The sequence below is a fragment of the Ammospiza caudacuta genome, chromosome 1 (genome assembly GCF_027887145.1).
Source record: "Ammospiza caudacuta isolate bAmmCau1 chromosome 1, bAmmCau1.pri, whole genome shotgun sequence".
Taxonomy (NCBI): domain Eukaryota; kingdom Metazoa; phylum Chordata; class Aves; order Passeriformes; family Passerellidae; genus Ammospiza; species Ammospiza caudacuta.
The window spans coordinates 114530123-114546869 of NC_080593.1; the positions used below are offsets into that span (position 1 = coordinate 114530123).

Genomic DNA, 16747 nt, shown 5'->3' on the forward strand with positions numbered 1-16747 from the left:
GCTTCAATAATGATTCTCACACAAAATCTCGAAGCCAAGAACAGAAAAAGTGTGATTGACAGCATGACATTGAGGGAAGTAGGGGAGAAAGAGAAATGGAGTCTCCTCTCAAGAATGAGACACAGCAAACCAGCATGGCTATTTGGCAGTGCAGTTGAAGGCTATATATCATTCTGGACACACTGTCCCCGTCTGAAAAAGGTGACATTAAGCAGATGACAGTGAAGGTGTTTAGGCCAGACACCCAGCCTAGGTATCTTCGTTTGGTTTGCATTCCTTACTCATCTACAATGTTCTACTCTGCACTCTACAGGGAGGCAAAAATGCTGCTCAATGATAAGTATTGTTGCTCAAAACCAAAAAATGCTCTAGGAAGTGAAAGAAATACACCTTTTCACAAGAAGTGGCCTCTTGTGCTGCAGAGAAATACTTTTTGATAGTTTACTTTCCCCAAAGCTTTTAAACACACAAAAGAAAACATCTCAGAAGCCATTTTAGCACAGCTGGAAAAAAAGGGCAAGTTAGTCAAATCTTCTTTGTGACAGCTGACCCAGGACGAGATAAAAACAGCAGAGCATACTAGGATAAAACTTTCTACACAGCTGAATGCTCATCAAAAACATCCTGTGAAGCTCCCTGATATTAAAACTGAAACACATGCAGTTCACAAAGAGCACAAGCAGCATTCTGATGCTTATTACACCAAAAGGTATAGCAACTTCACAAGAAATATGAAGGTTTGTCCAGTTAACAAAATGCAGCTATTGCTTTTAGCCTCAGGAATCTCTGGAACACACAACCGAATAGAAATTACAGTGTAGGAGTTAAAATTTCAATATAGTCTTGATAAAAAATTAACTTAGTAAAGCCAACTGTAAATAAAACAATCTTCATTTTCTAGTCCATACTACTCATAATTTATTTTCAGAAGCTGGAACCCTATCTTGAAGTTTCTTATATTCACAATAAAAATGAAATGGAAACATACTTTCCAATTTCTCTAACAATCCACACAATTGTGTAACACCACCACCTCTGACCTGTTTCTGACCTAACTTGTAACCAATTTCAGTGAAATACATTAAATAATTTCTGGGTGTTTTATTGACATTTTTCCTTTTTTTTTTTAATATTGTCACATTGATTGAACATGTATTTTTTGGCTATGTAGCTAAGAAGAGATGACAATCGGAGTGCATTTTTATTCTTCACTCTTTTATAAGATATACAAAACTCTTAGCTGAAAGGTTAGTAATGAGGTATAAGGTTAGCCAAGTTTTTTGCCAGCTTTTAAAGGGACACAAGTTTTGCATGTTTCAGAATTTCTACAAATGTATTTGCACTTCAAATTAATTTCCTGGGCCACTAAGGACTTGCACACTTTCTTAAACACAGTTTAAATACCATGCTCCAAGGTATCCAGTTAATTTGCCAGACAAAACCTCATTGACACTGCTAAATCCATATAATTCCAAGTATCTTAAAATTAACTATCTTGTAATACTGACACAGCCTGACTCCGTATAGACAACTACAATACATGCTACTTGAGCTGACTTACTTGATCCTTGCTTTGTTTCAAAGAAAACAGAATAACAAAAAAAATAAATGGAATCAGCCATATTTGAAGTCTCCTCCTCACAACTAACACATTATCTTGGAGAAAGATGACACTGAATCAGGAATGTGATACATTACTTTAAACTCATACATAGAATACAACCTTGCTTTGTGAACTCTCCCTCTTTCCTGTCAGAGGGAGAAGACAACAGTAAGTCACTGAGCAGCACATTAATATTAGAATTCAGCTGTCCAGTTTCCCAAAAAGGAATATTCTGCGACTGGCAATAGAAGGGAATTAACCACGAATGCACACACAGGCCTGAAATACTTCAATCAAGTTAACAGTTTCAGTTTACTCATAGAAAAAATCAGCAACATTGCTCTAATCAGCAGAGATTTAAAGTTCCCCAGGCTACTAATCAAGCATCAGGCCTACTCCTTTCTGTCCAGACTCAATACATAATACCCTAGCAGCAGTTATGAACTCAAGATCGTGTTTTGCCTGTCCTCATTCCATCCAATGACTCCTACAGCCACAGGACTCCACTTGAAGTTTAGCTTCCCTTTTTCTCCCAAGTATAATAGTGACTCACACAAGGAAATTCAACCTCAAACTGCAGAGCGGAGCTTAGGATTTCAGCAGGAGTTTTCAACAAACAGTATGATTGATTATGATCTGAAAGGAAAAGAATAAGTCTAATATTACTTTCACCCAGCGAAGACTGGAGAAAACCAAAATATAAGTATGTGCTGGCAGTAACTGTAGTAGGTGACTACAAAATTAAGAATAAAATGTGGGACACAGAGGTATTTTACAATGAAGTCTTCATAAACATTTTTTAAAAACTTTTACACCTATACTTGCTACTAAACTGATACTAAAGACAGCAAAAGGTTTAAGTGCTTTGGAAATCCAACTATTAGAACCTTCTCTTCCACAGCTATTTGTTTTGTCACTCCAAGCAGCTATGAAAGAAGGAAACCTATTGTTTTTTAGGATATGTGATGCTATTTGGTGCATTAAGGAAAACTCTACAGAGAACACTGCACACTTTGAAGTCTATACTCAAGACTAATCTTACTTAAAAACATTCAATCCCAAACTGCTGCTCAGTGGGTCACTGCAATAAACTTTTCAAATTAAACAGAAACAAGTACAAAACCAAGTAGAGTCAGCTGTGCAGTGCACTCCACAGAGCATACTTCAAGGTTCTTTGCAATATGGCAATGGAACAAAAAATAAACCACAGGATTAGCGTTAAGTCAAATGAATGTAAACAGCTACAACTACTGACTTAACCTGAATTGCATTGACCTACTTGGGCAGAAAATGTTTGTCAAGTCTGATGTAAGCTTAAGCCCTGATCTTCCTGTTTGAGCTTCCAACAGCTGTTTGTACAAGATTCCAGGTATGCGCCTGCTTTCACTCTTCCTCCACCTACAGTCACCTGAACACACTGAACAGCAGACATGGCACTGCATTTCTCTCAAAAGAGGTACTGAAACTTATGGAACTCCTCAAATGTATGAGCAGTGACAAGCACATAAGCACATGATCAAATTAATTTAACCTTGGCAGCTACACAAGGGCATAATTTTGGAGTAACTTGCTGAGTAGCTACTGAACTCCTTTTTTTTTTTTTAAATATTAAGACAGTTCACAGGAACTTGAGTAAAAAAAACCAATAAAGTAACAGAATTTTGTTAGTTGTTTTTGTGTTTGTTTCATTGTTTTTCGCTCTTCTTTGAACTAGGAGACATTCCTTTCCTGGTCTATACTGTCTCTTGTACTTGATTTGTTCTTCTCATCTGAAATTCCATCTACCCTCTTCACACCGTACCAATAGTATGAATGCAGAAATGAACATTTTTCTATACATGCCAGACCTGTTCTCAGGTATGCTGATAAAGGCTTGAAAATTCAGTACCTTTTATTACAAAGCAAAGCAAACAATCCTACATACTTTCTGGACTAAAATTTTAATGTTCAACTTAACCCCACATCCTGACTTAGCTCTCCTTATTGCTTAAAATCTGGCAACCAAAAACTCTTTGCAAAGCTAAGCCTCTCGGGCTTCAAGAGCAGTTTCTTCTTCAAATATGGACTTCAAATTCTAATTCAAATATAGACAACAGGTGTACATATACCTTTATGACTGAATGAACACTAGCTCTGCCCTCTGTACTGTACAGTGTGCCATCAACTGCAGACTTCAAAATAATTAATATTGATTCTCTACCCACAACAGTCCAAAACAATTCCTGTTGCTTAGCTGTAAGACAATGCACCAAAATGCTCTTGTCTCTGGGGAGCCTAAGATGACTTAATAACCTTTTAAAGTTCCACTGAAGATCTAAGCAAAAGAGAGCAGTTTAACCCAATGTTTAATATGCAGAAAGATCCCCTACACTTCCTCTGATGCCAGTGTCTGTGACAGAACCTGGCAGCCCTCTCCTAGCACAATTTGTAAAGGTCTCAACTCCTGAGAGGTGTGCCTACAGCTCTGTCTATTCCCAGGCCACAACTATTTTTAGTTTGTCCAGTACCAACAAGCCAAAAAGCTTTATCACAGGCTGGTTGGGAGAAAGAGGAAAGATGAAAAGCTTCTCTTGAGGGCCTAACAGACCCACAGAAACAGGAGGTAGCAGGTAATAGCAGTTTGATCACTGCCTAAAATACCAGGACTTCACTAGAGAGATGAACTGATGATGATACATACAAATGTCTGATATTCACTGAGCCTGTCTCATGCACCTGTTTTGCATATCAGAAACTGCTGTCTGTGCACATATTTCACAAATTAGTGAGCTACAGAGTGACCAGGCTGCAAAACTCATTGCCACAATACACAGCTTTGTAGAAGGATATTTAACAGAGTATTCATTTCAAGCAGGTTCATATAAGCTATAATAGGCAAATGTTAAGAATCAGAAGAGCTGTAGATTGATGTGTAAAAAGAACTGGTTCTGGTACATCTAATTCTGTTTGGCCTGAAAGGGCAAAGGCATAAAAGTGACACAACATTTCTGCAAATTTTAATATTGTGATCACTTTCCATCTAAGACACCTTGATATATATATCTATATAAAGAACAATAGTGAGAGAATCAACATTTTTAAAACAAAACTTGTTTCTTTTCATAAAAGATGGTTAATAATTTAGTTTGGTTGACCAGAACATAAAAATTATTCTCCTTGGAGTAATCATCAGAGAGTCCGTAGTAAGAACTGGGGGATGGGGAAGGAGAATCCTCTTTTATAATGAAATACAAAGCAGATTTTGTACAGGAAAGGAAATGTATTTTCCTAACCTTTTACCATAAAAGTTATAGTTCTTAAGCAGATCAAGTCACACTTCATATAACTTTGACTAGGCAAAATGTGGCCCATGACAAAATTTTCACTATTTCAGCCAGTACTAAAGTTCAAAAACTTACTGCACATAAACATTTCAAGTTATTTAAATAACTCACTTCTAGCAGCAACAGAACAACATACGCCTGTTGCCTTTAGCAAAAGAAAACAGAAATGAGGTCAAGTGTAAAAATAGAAGATAGTTGCATTCCTGACACTTGAAACCTCATCTTGGAGCTATGCATTTACTTCAGTCTCCACAAAGAAAAAAAAACAGGCCCAATTAAAAACAGAAATATCAATCATCTTTACCAACCTCCAAAGGAAACTAAAATTTTTTTGTTTCTAATCTTCAGAAATGTATCTAAAAGCTTCAAAATAGCACACAATAGTCACAGCATAAATAACTTAAATACTGTATTACCATGAAGTTTACTTTCACAGCCTGAGAATCTAAACTTTTATTGATTATTTACTATCCTCTTCTTATGAGATGCTAAACAAATACAATTTAAGGAAAAAATATATCCCAATTCTTCTGTGCTTAATTCTTAAAAGAGCACAGTGCAATACAACAATATCTTTTGAGAAGCTGTTTTATTAGTTAGTCCTGTGATTCTCAAGAGCGAAGAATGAGTAAAGCCTACTCCTGTTTCCTGCTTCTCCTCCTCAGAACCACAGAACAAAATTCTTTCCCTGCAATCTTCCAGAAGAATCACACTGGAATCACCATTTTTTTTCAAATATAACTTGTTCACTAACACTTGCACAATGAGTTAGTGCTTTATCTTGTCAAAGAAAGCAACAGATATCTACCCCACCTTCTTCTTTTTAATTCCCAAATCCTGCATATCCAAAAGCTTTAGACTTTAAGGATCCATATCATAATTTGTCTAAGTCTCCACACATACCATAAATCCATATACAGCACAACCTATAATGATGTGACTTTATCCATAAATCTCTACCACTTAGGACTTTCAATGCTTACTTTATAGAAAACAGAGATAAACTTCCCTAACGAAAAGAAAGTGATGATTTATTCAAACTTCCAAAACACACTCATTAAGTACAAACTAAATCTATATTAAAATTCTACTGAAGTCTTTAGTCATCCAGGAAAAAAAAAAATCAACACTTTTCTTTAAAATGTAAAAGGTTACAGCATTAAGACTGTGATCAAAATCTGTTTCACAAAAGTTCATGCAAATATTTTATTATTCTGCCTACTTTGAGGTAATGTTTCAAAGCACTGTTTTTGTAAGAGTATCATTTTAATTTACACCTCTGTGGCCAGTCAGTACCTTCCACCTTAAATTTTCCACAGGGCTTGCAAATGATTAAACAGATTATCTGCCTGCACATATCATAGTTAACTTTGTTGGGTTATGTGACAGAAAGCTGTTCTGGACACAAAGGAGCAGGGGGGGATTTACAAGTGGGGGAAACATGTGAATACCCTGACCCAGCCTACCATCAGCTCTCTCCACATTCCCACTACCACCATGCCTCTCCAAGGCATTTCCCAGATCCAAAGGTGTGACTTTTACAGAGCTACAAAAGCAGCTCTGTAAAAGCTCCCATGGAGTGCAGGGGAAAGGGATTTGGGGATGGCACAAGTCCTGTGAGTGGATGCTTGGCAGAGGAACCAGAGGTGGGGAAAGGGAAAAATCACAGTGACTAGGGGAGAAACAAGCATGGGAAAGCCACAGCTATATGACAAGAGGGATGGATCATGTGTCAGCAGGCTGCAGGTCAGTATGTGTGTGCAGCTATGCCCTGCCTCTCCTGTCGGACTGTCAATTCCCTTTTGCAATTCTATCTTGGGCCTCTGCTTGGTGCCCATGTGCACCTACAAGACATGGAGTCAGACCACAGGTAACAAGGGCTGGTGAGTCTGCAGTGGCAGCCAAGCAGGGCGTGAGCTTCTGCAGGTCAGGGTGCAATCACACTGAGTACCAAGCTGGACTGGCCAGCAAAGCAGGGAGAATAGCCTTGGGACTAGGATGGGACACACCAGCCGAGTGAGGCATCTGGAGGAACAAAGAGGATCCAAGGTGAGCTGCTGGAGAATCTGGGGTGTTTGGGATTTGCAGCTAAACACGTGCATGTGCGTAAGAGGCAACGGGGCATAAACAGACTGAAGAGTTCCAGGGTAGAATGAGTGCCTAAAGCCAGTAACTGGAAAGATTTGTAATACATACACACATCTATGTTTGCACACATTCAGCGTGACCATCCAGAAAGAGTAACAGGATGAGGCCACTGGTGCTGTTTGTGCTTGCCTTACTGCCATCTCCTGTGTTGGTGTGGTGGCAAATTATAGACACAGATGCTGAATACATCTGTTTGTTCGCTACTGAGAATACATGCTCAGCCTCACAACTCACTGCACCTGAGGCCATGGACACAAACTAAAAACTAGAAATACTTAAGCAAAACTCCTTAGAGCCCTTCGTTAAAAGCACAAACCAAAATATAAACACATTATAATTTTGAAAATGTTTCTGAATTACTAGTTTTCTTTTTCTTCAGGTATGAATCAAGTACTACTGCAAATGTGGCTCCAAAGTTATAATTTACTTACAGCACCAACAATGGCAGATGTCATCTGGGAAGGATTTGAAGCATTTGTGAAGGCTCCAGTAATCATTCCAAGATATTCATGCAAACTCTTCAGCAAGAAATGGTAGTTGAGAACCTTTTATCATTGCCTATATAGCAGTTGTGCACTTGTACAGCTCACAATAACCATCATTCCCACAATTTTACTGTACCAGTTTTTTTGCAGTCATACAAAGCACATGGTTTTCACCTTACATAAGTGTAGTTTACAGATACAACACAAGAGGTTGCTACACTCACACAACCTGATGTAGTTACATCATGGACAACTCCAATTTATCCAGAGCATGCCAGAATGGAGAAGGCAAATTTTACGCTGACTTTTTCTGACAACTGAATTACTTCAGAAAACATCACAGAATCTCAGGAAACTTGGCAGTAATGAGTCTTAGTCATGATGAATGCATAATTAACTGAAGCAAATAACAAGAGACTAAGGCCTATGGGATTTTATAATACTGCAGATGTCAGCTCAGCAGAAGTCAAAGAAACTCAACAGCTTGACTTTTCTGTGTCTTTCCAATTTCACTGACCTTCTGACCGCAATAATGCCAAATTTAGTGTTTCTTGAAGGAAGAACACAGCAAAGCTAAACAAACTGGACTACATGGAATGAAAGGAAAACCACAGCTCATTCTCAAAAGGCTAGAGGAAACAGTTTTGAAAATAAAGAGCAGGATCACATGCCCAGCAGAAGAAAGCCATCAAAACCCCACCCACTGAATCCAACAAGAACTACAACAGTAAACAAGAATTTCATGGGTCTCAGGCAAAGATTTTCAAATGAAAATCAAATCCTGTAATGGCAAACTGATGTACCAGAAGAAATACAGCATTCCTGATTACTTTAACTTATTTATATTAGCCATTTATCAAAATTAAGCATCTCCTTTAGCAATTGCACTGGAGTTCAGTCTTTCAGCAATGCTGACTTGCATTCATTTCAGTCATACCTATCAAGCAAAAACAATAGTTCTGAAAATATGATTAAGAGGATAGTGGCTCCCACAATCATTTCTTTTTTTAACTTTAATATACAGACCATGATATAACAGCACAGTCATCCTGACTGGGATGAATAGCATTACTTGGCTTTTTCTTTTATATGTCAAGAAAACCACATGGTAATTCCCAAATATCTGCTATAAACACTTGCTATAGAAATAAAAAAAATCTCAAAATAGTAATCACATCTCATTTTCTGCCAACCACATGGTCCTAATTCCTCTTTTAATGTTAAAACAACTACTTATAGGAATCAAGCCTTTCATCTGGGATGGGGATGCCACAGGCATATCAACTGCCAACTCTGATTCACTAGCTGACTATTACTATAAACAATTCCAATTACTATCCCTTCACATGCAAAAACCACACATTGATGCAGAAATCTCCTTTTGGAGAAGCAGATTTGTCTTTTTTAAATATGAACACATAATTAGGACATGTCACCTCTGAGATGATCTCTTTTAAATCTAGTTACCTTTCATTCCTGAAGACAACTAATAATCAATTATATTTGTTTTACTTGAAGAATGGTACCAATACATGCTTTTAATAGTCACATTCCTTTTGTGTCTACAATATTACTGCATACTGCCTTTCACTACATCTTAAACTAGTATTTTAGAACAACTCTGATTTGACTTTAACTTTTACCATTAAATCTAAAATGACATTTGTAGACATCAGCTGGAAAAAAAAAAATCTTCCCAGTGACAGATGCCTCCTGGAGGAACATTATCCAGTATTACACAGTTGTCACTGTTCATCCTGAAAATAGTTTTCAAGATTGCTTAATTTGCCATTAGAAATATGCACCTATCACTTAAAAGTTTAACAAGCCAGTTGTTAAAAAAAAGGAAGAAATAATTATGATTACTGACAGGTTTAGTAAGACTTATCTGTTTAGAAATTATGCAAAGAAAAGGTTCTGTAATAAAAACAGCAAGCTTCTGGTACTTGTGAGGTGAGTGCTCTAACACAGACCTCTAGTGCTATTTTAGGTGCTCATGCTAACTGCTGGCTACTTGGCCGGTGCTACAGCAACAATTAGTGCTAAACAACAAAACAGAAAACTCTTCTGGCCACATCCTGCCCTTGCTTCTCTGCAACTGAGTCAGAGGAGCTGCTCTTTCCGTGTCACTTAAGACTGCTTTGAAAGGAACCCAACTGCTGGAACGGAAAAAGCAACCAGATAAAAGACATTATTGGCCAAAAGGGACCAGAAGAGCAAACCTGGAGACACTGACTTGCAACCAGTCTGTCATCACCAGGCTCTAAAAACATTCAGAACAGAGATCCTGTTTACAGTCTCTACACCACCACAGAATTGGTTGGTTGTCCACATATTCTCTGTTTATATGTGTCTCTAAACACACACCATCTCCAGTAAAGCACGCATGGCATCAACCAAGACAAGGACTCTCTTCTCTAACTGCTGAGCTATCTCTAATTCAGATTTTTCCTGCCATCTTTTTTTTTGTTTGTTTTTAATATTTCAAGTAAATCCTCTCATATCTAACAGCTCCATGCTGACAACTCTGATGCCCTGCAGCACCTCCATATAAATGTCTTTCATTCAGGATTAAAAACATGTCACTATCAAACCACTCAATGAAAGCCTGTTACCTTTTAAACCTGATTTTAAGGTTTTGATGTCAAATTCTGAATTATTTCCTCCAAACAAGTTTTTCAGCATTAATTCCAACTGTACTCTTTTGCACCCTAGGAACACAGCAAATACAACTCTGCTTTGCAACTGTATGCTGAGCAAACACTACTGTGAGAAAATCAAGTGAAATGCTATACTTGAGAGGCATTCCAAACCTCACCAGTTATGTAACCTTAACAACACTCACAGTATCTTAAACCTCCAATTGCATGCAACTCATAGAGCTCAATACTCTGCATTTGTAAAAGCAAGATATTTACATCCTGTCTTCACTAAACAAAACAAAGCCAGAGGTCCAAAACTACTGTTCATAAAATGCATTTTCTAAGCAGCCGGCTCCAAAAACTTTTCTGCCCCAAGACAGCCCCTCTAAGAAGAGAACTTCCACAGGAATTCCCCACCCAACAACTTCACTGTATGAGAATACACCAGAACCTGCAGTCTGTGAGTTCCCATGGTGAGTCCCGATGTCACACCTAACCTCTTTCAGGGCTGTGGAGTTTGTCTTCCTTTGCTTATTTTAAGTGTTCAGTAATGACCTCTAAACCACTGCCTTTTCCTCACAATAAAGGACAATTCATACTTTTGTGCTTCCATTTAAAGAACTGATAAAATTGAGAAATATGTGACATACCAATTGCAGTCACAATGTATAAGTGATAAAGACCCTACAAGTGTTCTCCAGACCTGTTTCCAACCCTATAGGTTCCAATACTTTTCTTCTTTCCAAAAATAAGTTTCTTTGGACTAACTGCTATTTTTAAAGACAATTTTACTTCAGGTTTACTTTTACTTCTTACTTTCAACATCTCCAATAAGCTTCTGATCAGAAGTAGATTCAGCAAGAATCCACACACATACATTCCATCAGTACTCCAAGCTCCTTGAAGTTAACATCACTGTCACCTTTGCAAGACTTTCTCTGAAACATGAAGAAGGCATGACATACCAGGACAAAAAGGAGAGAAAACCAACACTCTTCTTCTGAATGCCAGCCAGCTATCTTTCAGTTCTACAAATATTATATTCAGCATCCTGAGCTACTATAAATTTTATCCTTTCTTCAAGGACCAGAAGTCCAGCCCAAATTTCTTAAGTAACACAGCAGCAGAAACTGCTTTAAGTGCTTGCATGAAGGAGGCCTGAAGGCTTTCATTAACATCCAGTGCACACAAATAAGGTCCAAAGGAATTGGAACACAGTAGTTATTTCCTGATGCTCTCATGTAATTATACCCATAATATTTGATATAACTACCACACTTCAGTCCCTATAACTCCGTAAATGATGAAGCAGAACAGTGTGAACACAGTTCTGCAAATCAGATACATTAAAAGAGTACTCCATCCAAAAAATCCACACTTGTTGGAGAGGATGAAGTATGCAGATCAACTTCCAACCCTACTGGAAGATTCCTGGAGTGCCTTAGGCCAGTCACATACCTGATTATTCATTTGCAAAACATAATTGCATCTACATTCTACCCACTTTTGCTCTGAGGAGTTTACATTCTAAGTAGGTAAAACAAATGAGATTATATAAACGATGTCTGCATTCAAGAGTGCCAAGTGCTGGAGACTTCAAGGCACTTTTCTTACACAGAGAGCTAATTAATCATCAGCTCCAGAACATCACTTTCAGTTCAGCAGGGTAGAATAGCAGATCTCTGGTGACATTCCTACTGAAAATGGGAACAAAGCAGGAAATGACAAGAACAGGTACATGTAAAGACACCTCTCATCCAGAAAAAATTACTGTATTCTCTGTTTCTCTCCATGCACCTTTAAGACTGGCATGAGCATTACCATAATGCTTAGTATTTCAGAATTGCTTTTAATGTATTTGTTCTGGGGAACTTTTGAAACACCCAACATAAACCTTTCTGAGACACTGCATGGGGAAATTTTATTGCCTGGCTCTAAGGGCAAAAACAAGAATGATGCACTACAATGTGTTGCAGTAGGAATTCTGTGCTAATGTCTTCCAAGTTTGCCTTAAGACTTACACCTGCACTGCTATCATGCCTAAGAAGCCTAGCTTCAGAATGCACACTTCCATCTCAAAGTGCTTCAAGTTTATAGAAACACAGCCAAGTGACTGCTCTGGTACACTCCACCACAGTCATGGAAACTACAACACATGCCTGACACTGAGGTCCTATTTTTAAGTCTCCTATTAGGCAGGAGCCTCTTCAAAAGGAGCTGCAGGTTGCAGCAGTCACTGACAGGCAAACATAAGGCAACCAATAAAAACCACCAAACTGGCACGATTATGATTATGAAAATGGCAAGATTTCATAATTTATCAATTATGTAATAGAATACTGCAAAATTGAACCTGGTCAGTCACATATCTAAAGCAAATAATGCCACAGATTAGATGAAGCAAATCCAGAAAGAAGGCCAATTAGAGAGGCAGGGAGATTTTTACAAAAATTCTGGAGTGAAGATCAGAGATGATGCAGGGAAGGAACCTAACCCAGCACAGACACAGGGATAAAATCTGACCATCCAGGACTACATCCAGTATTACATACTTTTTTCTGTTTCTGTGATTTCATTATATTCTCCTCACTGCAGACCTCCCAACAACATCCAATTGTATTTCCTAGCACTTCTGAGGGACACTGACTGTTGTAAAGAACATCTGGCTAAGTGTCCATCTCCAAAGCCCTTATTGTGGCTCTCTGACCTCACTCACATACTTCTGACATTCCTATCATTATATTTATTCACCCAGAGTCAGTTAAAATACCAATCTATCTGTCACACATTTTTCCACCTACAAATCCAAAATACTTTTCAAACTCTCCCAACAAATCAGGCAGGAGTTCTGCAGAAGACAGCTCCATTTATCCAAGCCTGATCCTTTCCAGAGATCTTCTGCCCAGAGTAAGGTAATGGTCCTGTTGAGGGAAAAAAGCATATAGCACATTATAATTCATTTGCAAGCAGAATGGATTAAGGTTACAAAGACATTCTCATCACACAATATTGTAATTCACTAACTCTAAGCACTGGATTTTTTGTGCCTTCCATCCAGAAAAGCATGCTCTGTAACACAGAGGTCACACGGTCAAGAGGAATTGGGTATCTTCATTAATTTGCTGAAGTGCTGACTAGCCTTATTCTGGGTATTTTTTGTGCGGGTCTCAACATTTGCTGCACTTTATGAGAAGAAACCTTACATTCTTGCTAAAGCCTGCAGTTCAACTCTGCTTGACCTATTACTTGACAGAGGTAAAAAAAAAAATACCCCCTAGGAGAACACCAACTATGTTGGCACTGGCAAATACTGCAAGGACACAAGCATTTTCCACACACTGGAGCAGTTTAGCACTTTCATAAAGGTTTTCTTTTTAAACAGACAGCCCCTCACCCTTCCACCTTAGGTGTTCGTTCCCATTTTTGCTTTTGTTGGTTTTTGGTGGTTTGTTTAGTTTTTTTGTTTTGTTTTGGTTTTTTTTTTTTTTTTTTTTTTTTTTAATGACAGAGCTGCATAAAGCAGGCCCAGGCTGCTGACCGAGTATCAAATAAATGCCAAGATTCCTTCTCCCTCGGCCCCCCCCTTCTCTTCCTGCAACTTCAGAGCGAGCGGCGGACAGCTGCCGAGGCCGGGGGAGGAGGGCGCGCGGGGGGCAGAGCCGACCCGCACAGGCGCTGCGGAGGCGGCCCGAGGTTCGGGCCCAAGAGGAATCCCATTAACACCGCCGCAGACCGCAGCTCGGCTCCAGACGTGACCCCAGGACGCCTCCTCCAGCTGATAACAACAAAGAAAACAGACGGGAGGAGGAGGTGGCAGCCCCGGAGCCAGTTCCTGCTCCTCCCCTTAGTCTTCTCCCAGCCAAAACAGAGACCACAATATAAACAGAGACAAAATGTGCGTTTATGGCAAAGAGGGGGGCAGCGGCAGCCCGCTCCTCTTCCTCGGCGGCTGCCGCCAGGAATGCTCACCGACCGACTCACCCTGGATTGCGAGCGAAAAGCGAAGTTATCGCGCATTTCACACACTTTATTTATGTAAACAAAGTATCTTACGCATACTGCAGCCGCACCACCTCCTCCACTCCCAAAAAGAGAAATACCCTGCATTAGCCCACGGGTTTTTATTGAAACAAAACACAATGTTGTTTCACGCACCCCTCAACGATGTCTCGGCCTGGAAGACGCAGTCCCCACAAACCCACGAGGTTGTTAAGACTCGACAGTGAAAAAAAGAAACAAAACAAACAAACCAAGCCCAAAGAAATCCCCCAAACCGCAGGCTTCCCTTCTCACTGCATTTCCTCAAAGGCGCAAAGCAAACGCACAGCCGTCACAGGGGGGAGGCAGGGCGCTGAGCCGCAGCGGGGCACAAGCGCTGCCCTCACCTTGCCTGCACCACCACCCCCCCGCCGGGATCTCGAGGCTGGAACCTTCTCTCTTGTCCCCGTCCTCTCACAGCTCCCAGGCCCACGGCAGCTACACCAACCACCTCTCCTCCCCCAACTCGTTTTGGGCCAGAGATTATTCATTACGCAGACGCCGCGAGGGGTGGCAAGGGTCGGGCAAAGGAGGAAGAGAAGAAGGGGCTGCCGAGGGCGTACGCACACAGTCGGTCCTGTCCCTCCCTAGGGCGAGCCCTCGCCCTGTCCCGGCTGCACGAAAACAACGCCTCCCCCTCATCCCCCTTCCCCCGCGCCTGCGTGCGGGGCCCGCGGACAATGGGGAGCGGAGCGCCCGGGCAGCCAGCGAAGGGCAGGGGCCGCAGGGCAGGGGCCGGAGGGCCGCAATCTCCCCTCCCCCGCGGCAACCCACCGTCCCGGCCGCCCGACGGGGCCTCCGCGCCGCACAGCGCCGCCGGAGCGCAGTTCTGCCCACCCCCCACAGTGCGGGACACTCACCCGTTCCGCAGCGGACCCCGGACCCTGCGCTGGGCGGCACCGGGGAGACCCGCCTGGGGGGTGGGGGCGAGAATCGCAGGCAGGAGAGCGCTCCGGCAGGCCGCGGGCAAACGGCCGAGCGAGGGAGGGCGGCGCTGGCGGCCGCGGGCCGGGGGTGCGCGGGTCGGTTCGGCGGCCGGTGCCGGTGCGAGGGACGGGACGGGACGGGACGGGGGAGGCGGGGCCCGACAGCTGAGAGGATGTAAACAGAGCGTCACGTGACCCCGCCCCCCGCGCGCGGGGCCGCCGGGCGGGGCGAGGCGAGGGCGAGCGCTGCGCCGCTCCGAGCCCGGCCCTGATTGGCCGCTCGTCCCCCTCGCTACAGCCAATGGGCAGCCGGCGCTCGCGGCGCTCGTCACCAGTCGCCCTAGGGTCGCTGGCGGCCCGCACGCTGCCTTCCCCCCACCCCCGTCTCCCGTGTGCCCGTCCCCCTTCCCCGCCGGCCGGGCAGCGCTGCCGGCAGCCCCATGTGCCCTCCCCGCCGGCGGGCAGCGCTGCCGGCAATTCTGTGTGCCCTCCCCGCCGGCCGGGCAGCGCTGCCGGCAATCCTGTGTGCTCTGCCCGCCGGCCGAGCAGCGCTGCCGGCAATCCCGTGTGCTCTCCCCGGCCCTCTGGTCTCCCGTGGGCTGCCGAGGAGGGAAAGCAGCACCGTGTTGTCGTGCGGAAGGGCCGAGTGGCGACGGCAGCGCGGGTGGGCGCTGGGGGTCAAGCAGCCGTGCCGGAGGCCCGGATTTAAAATCGTGCGCAAGGTGCCCCCGGTGCCCGTAGGAAAGAGCTCCGCTTTGCGTTCTCATCTTCCTCTGCGGGACCCTTCCGTAGGGCCTCTCGCAAGGGGGCCAGAAGGTTCCCCCCACGCCTCGAGAGGAGGGCATTCGGGCTGTGTTGTCGATAGTTTTAAAAACTACAGGAAGTAAGAAAGATCGCGAGGAAAGCTCAGAGAAATCATTCGCAGTGTCAGAAAGCGTCTAAAGGGGGGCTGTGTAGATGCTAAAAAGGTCTAGAAGGGATGCTGCATGAAAAACAGCTGAGGTCATTTGGCTTGCTCTGCCTGGAGAAGAGACCTGGGGGGAGACCTCACAGCAGGCAGCAGCTTCCCTGGGAAGTGGAGGGGAGCACTTGATTTCTTCCTGGTGAGCAGCAAAGGGCCTGTGGGATCGGCATGGACATGTTGTGGTAGCTTTGGCTGGGTATAAGGAAAAGATTCTTCGCCCTGAGGGTTGTTGAGGACTGGCATAGACTCCACAGAGAAGTGGTTAGGGCACCAAGTCTGACGTAAATGTTTGGACAACACTCTCAATCCCATGGTGTGATTCTTGGTGTGGCCCTTTCCAGGGCCAGGAGTTTGACTTTTGTAATCCTTGTGTAACCCTTTCAACTCAGGGTATTCTATGATTCCATGAATTTGGGAAAAGAAGGACTACCGTGGAAGGAACAAGACATGAAAAAGTGGGAAGTCAAGGAAGCCTGAGGCCCCAGTGCAGACTTGAAGCCCAAGGTGATGAAGAGTGTTGGATCATTCTGAGCCCTGGTCCCAAGTGATGTTTCTGAGGCATTGTCTCATGTTTGATTTGGTTAGGAGGAATGATGTGGGATTTGGAGAGTCAGTGGA

At 42.6% G+C, this 16747-nt stretch overlaps 1 protein-coding gene across 5 annotated transcripts in view; it reads right to left on the bottom strand.

Moving 5' to 3' along the window:
* Window positions 1–15305, bottom strand: part of PCMTD1 (protein-L-isoaspartate (D-aspartate) O-methyltransferase domain containing 1) — a 40601-nt gene extending 25296 nt beyond the window's left edge. Inside the window, exons 1-2 of one of the 5 annotated variants that reach the window (XM_058819274.1) lie at window positions 15100–15224; window positions 13003–13122 (exon numbers count right to left, since the gene is read on the bottom strand). The gene's annotated coding sequence lies outside the window, so the exon portion shown is untranslated. Of the gene's footprint in view, window positions 1–7505; window positions 7627–13002; window positions 13123–14586; window positions 14703–15099 lie in introns of those variants that run through there. The other 4 variants (XM_058818491.1, XM_058820067.1, XM_058821531.1 and 1 more) reach the window with 4 other exon arrangements.
* Between the last annotated feature and the right edge of the window lie 1442 nt (window positions 15306–16747).